Source organism: Ovis canadensis, chromosome 4, assembly GCF_042477335.2.
Source record: "Ovis canadensis isolate MfBH-ARS-UI-01 breed Bighorn chromosome 4, ARS-UI_OviCan_v2, whole genome shotgun sequence".
Classification (NCBI taxonomy): domain Eukaryota; kingdom Metazoa; phylum Chordata; class Mammalia; order Artiodactyla; family Bovidae; genus Ovis; species Ovis canadensis.
This window is the reverse complement of record NC_091248.1, coordinates 50,594,394-50,608,328: the sequence shown is the minus strand read 5'-3', so window position 1 is coordinate 50,608,328 and position 13,935 is coordinate 50,594,394.

Below are 13,935 nucleotides of genomic sequence, written 5' to 3'. Positions count from 1 at the left end.
CTGAGCACCACTAATCATCCTTAACCTATTCTGATAAATTTTTCTCTTAAATTCAATAGTCATCTAGTAATTCATTTATAACTTCCACATAATTAAAAGCCATGGTCAATTATTTCTAAGATTTAAATTTCATTAATTTTTAAAATTTAATCAACATTTTACAAAATTAAAGTTTTATTTATAATCAGATACATTATTATTTGCTATATACATATAGTTTATATTGAAGGATACACATTTATCTTTTTGTATATTTTTATTTTATTGAGTCTGTTAATTATTCAGTGTTGTTGTCAAAAAATAATTTTAGGGAATAAGTTCTAAAAATGTGAGCCAGTACACAATATAACAAAAATGTCACCTTAAAGACCTAAATTTTTCCTCAATAATATTTATATACCTAAATTATGAGTTACTCAAGGGAGCTACATAAAGTCCTTAAGGACATACTCCCTTCACTAGTAAAACTGAACTCAGTCTCGGTTAAATTATTAATAGGTATACTTTTGAATTAAATCACTAGGTCTATCACCAAATCTCTATGAAATCAAATTGTACTGATGTTTTTATTACAGTATTCATTGAAACACATGTTTTAGTAATGTATTTATCCGATCCAAGGTCTGGTTTTAGTAATCTTCATATGCTACAGCATAGGGTTATTATATTAAAGTTATATGGGACAAAAACTATATATTTACATTTTCTTAGAGAGTAACACACAGTTATAAGTACTTCAATAATTGTTTGACCTGGAAATGGCAGTGTAAGTACTAGAACGTAGAGTGATCTTTACTGAAACCTGTAAAGATCAGTCCCAGAAACAGAGAAGAGCATGAGAAGAGCAAGAAATTGGTCTGAAGGGTCTACAGGTTTAACTCTTTGATTCAATGATTGAGCAACACGATCTGTGTTATCTTGTTGATTGCCATTTCTTATGGCTACTGAGCTCCCTTAGCAATCTCTTTCCTTCCTTATTGTGTTATTCTTGTTTTAGAGCTCCATTACCTCAAATATTCAAAGATAAAGTCATTTTTTTCCCAAAGGTGTGGCAGCAGGTTGCCTACCAGTCTACTGCAGAAGTGTTAAGAAGCCTTTGGGCCCCTTCTATCATTATCCTTTTCTAGTTCTCAGGAGTAGAGGATAGTCTACCCACGAGTAAGATCCTCTTTATCTTTCTTGGTACCAGAGGCCCCTATTTGTCACAGAGACTAATGGGGACCTTTCCCATGAGCATCCATGAACCTGTCACACTCATTTCAAGGCTTACAGTATGGTGATGAAACTCCTGACCAGCCTATCAGTAAAACCCAGGAAATCCAAAGGCTTCATTCCCATTCAATTGACTGATAGCCCCAGGAACAGCTTGTTTCTAGAGAAGTGGATAGATTGGAGTTTGGGATAGAAGAAAAGCAACAGCTATTCCAAAAGAAATCTTTCATTAATTTTAGAACAATTTTTCTAACAAAACTGATGTACAATAAATCTAGTTTTTTGGTCCATAATGCTTACTGACTTACTACAAATAAATTTCAGGCTACAAGTCATACTCATCAAAGAACTCTTGAAATAGATTTCCTGATTTTTTAGTTAGATATCAGGCTATCCAATGAGCTTAAAGCAAGTTATTACAAAGCAATTTAAATGTTCTAAGTGGAAAATACTAACAACTGAAAAGAGCTGGATTTTTTTGAGTACAAGGGAAGGTTTTATTACTTATTTTCAAAGTAAAACCACTCCTAAAGGGATATGGGGCATGAAGAAATCAAAGACATCATTTTGTTTAACCCTGACACATGATTTTAGCAGGTGCAGGCAAGTTGAGAGCACAGAATACCAGACCTTGACCTTGAACAAAACTTAGCATGTGTGTGCCAGCAATAGGCTGCCTCACACCCTGAGAGACCACAAGCAGATGCAGCCAAGTCAGGGATTCAATTATAGGGAAAAAAAGGATCGATCTGTAAAGGCCTTTTAGGTGTTGGCAAGCAAAGCATTGTTTGTTGCTTTTAAATTTGCAAATAATTGAGTTCAGTATCCATTCAGAGCATTAAGGAGGGTCTATATTTAAATTCTTCATGACAAAGGGGAAATGGCAATCAAGACAGTGTGAAAATTTTGGAAGTAGACAGAGAAATTAGAAATAAGACCCTCTGACTGTGGCTGCCACTAAAGTAAATTGCTAAACTGCCTAAGAAAACAACAAATGCTATTTTCTGAGAGCTGAGGCTTTATGTATACATAAATGGCTATTTTCCCCAACACGGAAAATGAATAGCACCAACTTTTTCTCGACTCAGCTTTGGTTCTCAGTTAGTGGATTCTGGGCAACTGTCATAAACAACCAAGCATCTTGGTGAGACTAAACACAAGAATATATTTTGTATCTGCATTTCTCCATTCAAAGAGCATGCAACTCTTACTATGGCCTTTGTTAACTTTGTTAATGGGAACAGAACATGATTGTGCTAGGTACAACTGCCATTCAGAGCAAGATTAGCTTGTTTTCTAAGTTTGGTAGTGGTTGAGCCAGTGCTGTGTTAATCACGTGGCAGTGGTTGTGCTTTAGTCGCTAAGTTGTGTCCGACTCCTGCAACTCCATGGACTACAACCCTCCAGGCTCCTCTGTCCATGGGATTCTACAGGCAAGAATACTGAAGTGGGTGGCCATCTCCTTCTGTTCCCTATCAAATATGTGACTCTTTCAAAATAAAGCTCAAAAGAGACTTAGAATTGAACAAACACAACTTCTGAATATTTTAAGAAGCTATATTTGTTTGAATTAGAGACAGCCCAGGTTGCTGCTAAAGGAATTCCAGTATAGGTGAATTGAAACCCTGATTAGTGAATTATAGTTGGTTAGGGCTACCTGGTGGCTAAAATGGTAAAGAATCCATCCACCTGCAATGCGGGAGACCTGGGTTTGATCCCTGGGTCTGGAAGATCCCTTGGAGAAGGGAATGGCTACCACCGCCAGTATTCTTGCCTGGAGAATTCCATGGACAGAGGATAGCTCCTGTGGACTAACATTTTCTCATTTCATTGACCAAATTGTGCCCCCCGCCCTGACTCCAATTCGTGCATTGAAATCCCAACCCTAGTACCACAGAAAAAGACCACACAGGTCTTTACAAGGGTAGGTAAGTTAAAATTCAATCATTAAGGTGGGATTAAATCAATATAACTGATGTCCTTATAAGAGGAAATTTGGACACATACATGTATTGAGGGAAGATAACTTGAAGACACAGGAGAAAATCATCATCTACAAGTCAAGTGGAGAAGCCTGGAATCGATTCTTTTTTCGTAGCCCTTAGAAGGAACCAATTCTACTAACACTCTGATCTCAAACTTCTAGCCTCCAGATCTGCAAAAAAAAAAAAAAAAATTCTGCTGTTTAAGTCAGCCACTCTGCGGTAGCTTTTTATGGTAACCATAGCAAACTAATATAAAGGCATTCATCTAGTTCCCTTTTAGTGGAAAACAATATATTGAAAATTCTGTACAAAGTATATTTGGTCTCTTTTGACCTTCCCTTCCACTTGACCAGTCAGAGGTAGCATTTAATTTTTCTTCCCAGAAAACTCAAAGTTCCCAAATTAGTTGTTTTGTGTCCTCTGGAAGCAGGCCTATTTTTCTCTAATTTCAGACATATTTTCCCAGCAATATTAGTGTTATTATAGTTCTTCACTTCTTGATTCTTTTGTTATTTTTTCAATTGTTTCAGAAATTAGGTGAGGAAGAGAGGTGCTTTGTACTGGCCCCTACAAGGGCTCTAAAAGTTTGCCTTGGAGATAATGAAAGTTTGTGTGATGATCACAAATATTTTTATATTTTTCAAATTTACAGAACCTATTCTTTCACTACCTTGCTCACTTCCCTGAGACAATGCCCTGTTCTAGTTGAAGAGGCTGTGATAAGCTGCAGATTTAGGGATATCACCCTGATTAACCATGCCCTAGAGTTGTTTTTGTTTCTAAGACTTTCTTTTGATGTCTATTGTACCAAGAACAGATGAACAAACCACACATTTGGAATTGTTAAACTATTTCTCAAAATATTTTTCAAAATTTTAAAAAGCAAAATGCATTCTCATAAACACTTTTCCCATTAAAGCAGTGCGTGTTGTAACACAAACTCTCTCCATATGGTTCTGATTCATTTACACTTAACTCATCAAAAAGTTGTTTGGGGGAAAAAATACTTGATTGCCCAGTAAATTGTTTTGATCATCTTATTTTAAAAACAGGACATGTTATCCAAAGTAAACAAAAGTCAAAGTGGACAGTTGATGTCTAATTCTATCCTGTTGTTCTAAGATTCAGTGTTTTATACTCAAACATTCACATGGTCATTTCTAAGCCAAACAATCACTAAAATATTTATAAATACATATAGTTCTCTAGAAAAATGTGAAAATGTTGTCCTAAATAAGTTTGATATAATAATTCCATGCTGAAATTGTAGCTCAATTAAAATACAGCATTATGAAGGCCTTGGGTCAGATAAACACACTGCTAAAACATATGTCATTGAATATTGGAATACAAACACTGGTCGTACTAGATTCTACAGAGATTTGGAATGAAATCATAGTAATTTATAGTCCAAAATTGCACTTATTTTGTTCTGTAGACTGAATTCAGGTTTTCTAGTTGGTAGAGTATTCCACAATTACTTTGTTTAACTTCTTTGAATAACTCATAACTTAGAAAAGTAATTGTTACTGAATTATAAACGTATATTAAAAAATTGAAAGATAATCAAAGCTGGATATTAAGTTATAACATTGAGAACTAATGATGATTTTAATATATTTCTGAAGTTTGATATATCTAACCAAAGAGACCTCATTAACTTTGTAAATTTTCATCTTGTCATTGCTATAATATTTCATAGAAGACTCAAATTACAGTGAGTTGTTATAATAATTTTTAATATTTAATCATAAATAAGCCTATGAGTATATAACTATAAAGTTCTATTTTTAAAACAAATAAATTTTCATATCAATTATGTTATATATGTTGAAGAAATTTGTTATATTGAGACGATTACCATGTACAGGCATATTGCTAGTGGATTTTCAAATTTTTTTATATTCAGGTTTTTAAAAATTATATTCCTCCAGGTTGTTTTTAGCTATAAAGTAAGAACACCCAAAAAAAAAAATCAAAGAAAAGCAGATGAATAAAACTTAGATCCTCAGCTAACAATGAATCAGTGATATTCCATAAAATATGCTATAAAATACTTGCCTTTGAACAGAATTTCACAATAAAATAATTCTAAGATAATTATTATGATAGCTATGAACTACTGAATGACTTTACATATATTATTTTCAATCCTCACAATTATCTTAAAAATTTTAAATGTTTTCTTCATAGTTTAGGTAAGGAAACAGAGAATTAGAAAGGCAGCATAACTTTTAAAACTAGTAAGAAACCAGGTCAAATTTAAACCAAACCTGATTTGTTCTAATAAATTAGTTTTTTCCACTGCAATCTTCATTCTCTCAAATTTCTTAATAAGAGTCTGTGATAATGTTTTGTCTGGCAGAAACTACTGCAAATTTTAAAAACTAATGTATGATGAAAATTTAGTAACATAAAAGTCTCTGTAAATACTGAATCAAAAATCTGATTTTTTTTCTGTAAAAGTCTAGTTCTAGATTTAATTATTACTAATGTATAAGAATGGACAAATTACAGCTTGTGGCAAATCCAGTCTTTTGTTTGTTTTTGCACAGTCTGTGAGCTATATTAAAATGACTGAATGACTTAAATTAAAAATAATATTTTATGACATATGAAACTTATATGAAATTTAAATTTCAGGGTCCATAAATAACATTTGATTAGAACATAGTGACATATATTTGTTCATTGTCGGTGTCAGTAACAAAGACTGTATGACATTCAAAATCTGAAATATTTACTATCTGGTTCTTTACAGAAAGATTTGCTGACCCATGATATATACTAATAAATAAGAGCTTTGAATCACAGTTTAAATAATATGAATTAAGGCATTTTCTTATTATATACGGTAAAAATAAAGTTGCAGAGAATGGATTATAGTTGTCCTTAGGTATTTGCAGGGAATGATTTTAGTATGCAATCTATGGTTGGTTGAATCCACAGATGTGGGCCCTGTGGATGCTGAGGGCCAATGGTAATTGGAAAAAAATGGTAATTAAGCCAAAACATAATGATACAGGTCTCTAAGGCAACATATTATATATTATTTAAATTAGTTGCATTGCATACTGCTTTACAATATTAAAACTATTGATTGCCAAATATTACTGTGACATCATTGGTAGAGTGGGTAGTTTCCCAAAGAAAACTACCAATTTGGAGACCCCAAAAAGTGAAAATAACTTAGGTTTTCTATAGGAAAAATGCCTTGTACCCACATAAGGGAGTTGTAAGAAAAGAAGGTTGCCCTTATAAAGATTTATAATGTCTGACATGATTTAGGTTGTGCAGATAAAGTTATATGTGACAAATTAACTAGAAATCAAATACATGAAATTCATGGAAAAACATAAGAGAATTGCATAGCAAATATTTCAGTTAGAATATAAACACTATAGCCTTAAGTTGCTCTTTTATTGTGCAGAATATGAGTTATGGCAGTAGGTCATCTTGCAAAAATGAAAATAATTTATTTTAATAGAAAGTATTTTTGGTCAAAACCATATGCATACCAGCTTCCACAGCTCCTTTTGATTACAATGATATACTGCCATACAAATAATGGATACCATATAATACTTAGCATGAAACTGTCAACTTTTATCCTTTAACTTTTATTTAGAAACCACAAACATTTAGAGTCAAAATGTATGAACTGATATAAAATCTGCTGTTGTGATTTATCTAAAAGTATGGGATAAGGCAAACATACAAAGCTAATGGTATCAAAGTATAGCAGAATACCTTAACTATATTTCCTAGGGCTACCTGTGTCTAACACAGGAATTCGTAGGGAAAGGAAATATGTATGTTTCAATTAATAGATGCATTAAGACCATTTATATTTAAAAGAACACCCACTTGTACCATTGCCGCTTGAAAAAGAAGCTCAGTTAAAAAAAAAAAAAACAAACTACAAAAATGGGAACATATACCATACTTATGGACTGGAAGAAAAAAATATAGTTAAAATGACCATACTACTAAAAGCAGTTTATAGATAATTCAATCCCTATTAAAATACCAATGACATTTTTCACAGAATAAATGTTCTGAAGTATATGAAAATTGTTAATAAGTAAGTTCTAAGAGTTTTCATCACAAGAAAAAAAATTTCTTTCTCTTTTGTTTTGTATTTATAGCAGATGATGGATGCTCATTAAACTTATCATGGTAATCATTTCATGATGTGTGTAAAGTCAAATTATTATGCTGTGCACCTTCAACATATACATGCTACATGTCAATTATATCTCAATAAAAGTGGAAGAAAAATAAAGTATTATTGATACAGTTGAATTAGCACTTACCATGTTTGCAGCTATTTCTACTCATTTTTTTTCTTGTTTTCTTGTTTGCTTACTTTTCCAGTTCTTTGGTTTTAATTGACTAATTTACTTGGCTGCATTTTACTTGTTCTCTTAGCAGAATATCTTGTAACAATGACATTATTCTAACATCAATATTTTATAAAAATATTCTATATTAATTTTTATAAGTATAGATTAATGGTAAAAATAAAAGATCGTCGGTTTTACCTTAATTTAGTCCTTCTTTGACATTCTCCCTTTCATGGTAGATCTGACCAATACAATGTTCCTTCTCCCTGAAGAACTTCTTTTCATGTTTCTCTGATGGGAGGTCTGCTAAAGATATATTCTCTCAGTTTTTGTCAGAAAAAGTTTTTATTTCTCCTTTACTTTCAAATTGATACTTTTTCTGGGTGTGGAATTCTAGGTTGGTGGAGATTTTCCCTTTCAACACAGAATTCAAGGGGATATCAGAGAAGGTGATGGCACCCCACTCCAGTACTCTTGCCTGGAAAATCCCATGGACAGAGGAGCCTGGTAGGCTGTGGTTCACGGGGTCGTGAAGAGTCGGACACGACTGAGCGACTTCCCTTTCACTTTCCAGTTTCATGCATTGGAGAAGGAAATGGCAACCCACTCCAGTGTTCTTGCCTGGAGAATCCCAGGGATGGGGGAGCCTGGTGGGCTGTCGTCTATGGGCTCACACAGAGTCGGACACGACTGAAGTGGCTTAGCATACACACACACACACACACACACACATTTAATTGCACTGTTTTGCTTGCCTGGTTTCTGAAGTACAGTTCATTGTAATTTTTATTATTTGTCTACTATAAGTAAGGTGCTTTATTTAGACTTCTTTTGGGATTCTCTTTTTGGTTTTGGTTTTATGCTGTTTGAAAATAATATGTCTAGGTGTAGTGTCTTTTGTTTGTTTGTTTTGATATTTATCCTGTTTTGTGTCCTCTGGGGTTCCAAGATCTGGAGTTTTTTTATATCATTAAATTTTGAAATTTTCTGTTTTTTTCTTTAAATATTTCTGCTGTTTCTTTCTCTCTTCTGATATTCAAATTATCCTTACATTACACCTTTTGAAATTGCCACTGTTCTTTGATGTTCTGTTGTTTTTGTTTTCTTTTTTGGTCCTTCTCTCTCTTTTTATTATTATTACTATTATTTTTGCATTTCATTTTGGGAAGTTTCTGCTGATCTAGCTTCAAATTCACTAACATTTTCTGAGTGTTGAGTCTACTGATGGGCCCATCAAAGGCATTCTTCATTTCTATTTGCGTGTTTCTGATTTCTAGAACTTCTTTTTGATTCTTTCTAAGAGTATCATTTTCTGTGTTCTTGCATGTGGTATATTTTCCCCATTAGAACCCTGAAGTATTAAGTGGCTTCAAATTTCTGTAATGTACTTCTTTGTCTCTTCTGTTGCCTTTTGCCTTCTCTAAGTACTCTTCCTTCTCATAGAGCATCTACTTCTTGCAGTTCTTTTATTTGTGGCCCTCTGGTGTTATATGAGAGTCACGTTGGTGTCAGGCATGGAGGAGGTAAGTGTTCTATAATCTTATGATTAAATCTCAGTCATTTAGTGGACTTGTGTCCCTGTATTGTGACAGTCAGAGTTTCCAAACCTTCTCTTTCTCTAGTTGGGACAGAAGGCTGTGAAATTATGGAGATGTTCTTCCATAGGCAGTAAAGGATAAAGCACTGGCAAAGTCATCTGCCGAGCACAGTTTTTATTTTTGTTTTTAGTAGAGAGAACATATTCTGGGTATATTTCACAACAATTATTCTTCCCCTTCTCTTGACAGAGCCAAGAGATGAGAATGTTTCTTGACCTCCACTCTGAGAAGCTAGTGGGATTCCTGGAGACAAATGCATAAAAGTGTGCTCACCATAACCACAAGCTCAGACTACAGGACATTTCCCAGTCCTGGCATTTTTTAAATCTCTCAGATTTTAAGAAATCAGAAAAATTAAAATTTAAATATTCCTATCAGTTGGTGTTTTCAGAAGCTTCTGCTCCAAGTAACCAGATCCCAGTTGTGACACTCTGTATTCAAATGTCTCTTCAGATTTGAGTGTGGCAATTTGCCAAGCCAATGTAGTTCCCTGACAGGTTCCAGAAAAGTCACCGAATTTCAATTTGTTGAGAATTTTCTTGTTCTAGGGATGACCATTCCAAGCCTTCTCCATTTTGAAGCTGAAACCAGAACTGATTTATTTCTTAATATATATGTTTTATTGAGGTATAGTTGACTTGCAATGATGCAGGTACACAGCAAAGTGATTTAGTTATTTGTATACATTTATATTATTCTGAAATTATTTCCTAATATAGGTTATTACAACATATTGGCTATATTTCCCTGTGCTAAACAGTAAACTTTGTTGCTTGCTGCATGTTGTTTTTTTAAATTAGAAATCTAGCATTCTATTCATACTAAGTCAAACAAGTGGAATCAAAATGTTATAATTTTTAAGGCACAATTCATATGTTTTCTAAAATATATATATTATACATGTTTATGTCTGTATATATAGAAAGAGACACATGTCTATATATACACACATACATATACGTACACAAAAGCTTTTCTATTATACGTGATAAAGGTTTAAGAAAGAACATTAAAAAAAAAGATAGCGATTGAGAAGTGGAAAGCATAAACTAAATGAAATGGAAGCACTGAATATGATAAAGTAAAACAAACTAGATAAAAGTAAAAATATCATCATATAGTCCAAATATTTTTAACGATGATTGCTCATTAGAAACATATCTGGGGCTCTGGAGATAAAAAAGCAATACCTGGGCATTTGTATTTTTCAAAAACTTTCAAGATAATTCTGACATGCATCTGCATTTTTAAAAGTGATTACAGGTTTTTCTATTAAATCATGATATAGAGTTCTATTATTTTTCTTTTGACCAATCATATAATGGCATTAAGTGAGTGTGCTGTGTGTGCTTAGTCACAGTCATGTCTGACTCTTTGCAACCCTGTGGACTGTAGCCTGCCACGTTCTTCTGTCCATAGGGATTCTCCAGGCAAGATTACTGGAGTTGGTTGCCATGACCTCTTCCAGGGGATCTTCCCTACCCAGGGACTGAACCCAGGTCGCCCACATTGCAGGTGGATTCTTCACTGTCTGAGCCATCAGGGAACCCAAGTGAGTTATAGTTACACAATCACAATAGTGAAACTTGTTTATCAGTTTCCACAATCAATAGCCAGACCCTTCCCCCAAAAAAGATAATTATAATTGCAAGCCATAAAGTGAACCTAAGTAAACTTAACAATATAAAATAACTACATACAATTTGGGGTGGAGGGGTGTCAAGCAGAGTGATGTGGTAAGTGGAAGTGCATACACGCATATGTTTTCATCTGCCCAGCCAGTCTATGTCTTTTCATTGGTAAATTTAATCTATTTACATTTAAGGTAATTTAGGTCCAGGTTTCTTTTCTGTAGGTCTTTTTCTTCTCTTGTGTTTCCTACCTAGAGAAGTTCCTTTAGCATTTATTATAAAGCTGGTTTGGTGGTGCTAAATTCTCTTAACTTTTTGTCTGGGAAGCTTTTGATTTCTCCATCAAATGTGAATGAGAGTCTTGCTGGGTAGAGTATTCTTGGTTGCAGGTTCATTCTTTCATCATTTTAAATATATCCTGCCATTCCCTTCTGGCTTGTACAGTTTCTGTTGAGAAATCACCTGATAGCTGATGGGAGTCTCCTTATAAGTCCTGAATATTCATTGGAAGGGCTGATGCTGAAGCTGAAACTCCAATACTTTGGCCACCTGATGTGAAGAACTGACTCACTAGAAAAGACCCTGATGCTGGGAAAGATTGAAGGCAGGAGGAGAAGGGGATGACATGTTATTTATCATGCTCCCCTTGTTGCTTTAATATTTTGTCTTTAACTTTTGTCAGTTTGATTACCATGTGTCTTGGTATATTCCTCTTTGGGTTTATCCTGCTTGAGACTCTCTGTGCATCCCTTGTGCAGACTTGATTGACTGTTTCCTTTCCCATATTAGGGAAGATTTCAGCTATTAATTCTTCAAATATTCCCTCAGCTCCTTTCTCTCTCTCTTCTCCTTCCGGGACCCCTAAATGTGAATCTTGTTACATTTAATGTTGTCCCAGAGGTCTCTTAGGCTGTTTTCACTGCTTTTCATTCTTTTTTCTATATTTTGTTCTGCCACAGTGATTTCCACCATCTATCCTCCAGGTCATTTACCTGTTCTTCTGCCACAGTTTTTCTGCTATTGATTCCTTCTATTGTATTAGTCTTCTCTGATTGTTCTTTGGTTCTTGTAAGGTCTTTGGTAAATATTTCTTGCATCTTCTCCATTGTTTTCTTGAGATCTTGAATCATCTTCATGTTCATTATTCTGAATTCCATTGCTGGAAGGTTGCTTATTTCCGCTGCATTTAGTTGTTAAGCTGGAATCAAGATTGCCAGGAGAACTATCAATAACCTGAGATATGCAGAAGACATTACCATTATGGCAGAAAGTGAAGAGAAACTGAGGAGCCTTGATGAAAGTGAAAGAGAAGTGTGAAAAAGCTGGCTTAAAACTCAACATTCTAAAATCTAAAATTATGGCACCCAGTCCCATCACTTCATGGCAAATAGATGGGAAACAATAGAAACAGTGAGACTATATTTTGGGGCCTTCCAAAATCACTGCAGATGGTGACCGCAGCCATGAAATTAAAAGATGCTTGCTCCTTAGAAGAAAGGCTAGGACAAACCTAGACAGCATATTAAAAAGTAGAGACATTACTCTGCCTACAAATGTCCGTCTTGCCAAAGCTATGGTTTTTCCAGTAAACACGTGTGGATGTGAGAGTTGGATTATAAAGAAAACTGAGCACTGAAGAATCAATGCTTTTGAACTGTGGTGTTGGAGATGACTCTTGGACTGCCCTTAGACTGCAAGGAGACTGAACCAGTCCCTCGTAAAGGAAAGCAGTCCTGAATATTCATTGGAAGGACTGATGCTGAAGTTGAAGCTCCAATACTTTGGCCACTGAATGTGAAGAACTGACTCATTTGAAAAGAGCCTGATGCTGGGAAAGATTGAAGGCAAGGGAAGAAGGGGATGACAGAGGATAAGATGGTTGGATGGCATCACTGACTCGACAGACATGAGTTTGAACAAGCCCCGGGAGTTGGTGACAGACAGGGAGGCCTGGCTTGCTGCAGTCCATGGGGTCACAAAGAGTTGGACACTACTGAGCAACTGAACTGAACCTAACTGGAATTTTATCTTGTCCCTTCTTCTGCAACATAACTTTCTGCTCTTTCATCATGATTAACTTTCTGTAAAATGGTTTTTGTTTTAGCCACTGTGGGACTGTAGTTCTTCTTGCTTCTTCTGTGTGCCCTCTGATGGATGAAGTTCAGAGGCTTGTGTAAGCTTCCACATAGGATGGACTGGTGATGGGAAAAACTGGGTTTTACCCTGGTGGGTAGGGAAAATTTATACATGAATACATATTTTAGAAACCCATTTGGTTTTACTCTTTATGATTTAAAAATGATGTTTTACCTTATATATAATAAGACTGTGTGTGTTGTGATGTGCTTAGTTGTTCAGTCGTGTCCAACTCTTTGTGACCGCATGGACTGCAGCCCCACCAGGCTCTTCTGTTCATGGGGATGGGTTCTCCAGGCAAGAATACTGGAGTGGATTGCCATGTCCTCCTCCAGGGGATCTTCCAGGAATTGAACCCAGGTCTCCCACATTGCAGGCGGATCCTTTACTGACGGAGCCACCAGGAAAGCCCAAGATTATGAGTAGTGTCAGCAAAATATATAGAGAGACTAAATCAACCCCTTCTATTACTGTGACCAATAAAAAGCCTACCTTGAGTTTACAATTAAATTCTACTTTCTGATAAGTAATCAATGACAGAGAGTATATTTTTCATTACTAAGTGAAAGGAAGCATTTTTGTCATGAATTTAATACATTTATTTAATGTATTAAATTGTTAGTTTAATAAAATTCATTTAGGTATAGAATGTCATTAAAGGGATGACATTTACATAGGTATTTGTTTACATATCTTGTCTCCTCTCCTTCCTCCCCTCCCCAAATTCTTTGGCTATAAATACCTTGAAGATAATGATTTAGGTTTAATCTACTTTGTATCATTGATGCCTAAATAATGTTTCTTGCTAGACATCCAGTAATTCTTAGTTTAAATAAATCTTAGACTGTTTTTAAAGAAGATACAAAATATTTTTGTGTGTGACTATTTTCTATACTAAATTACAATTAAACCTGAGAATACAACCTTAAAATATGGATTGTTGAAGATGTTTTATGTTGCAAAAGGAGTTAATGTCTTCCAAGTGCACAGTTTTTGGTCACATAACTTGCTTGAGAAATAGAATTCA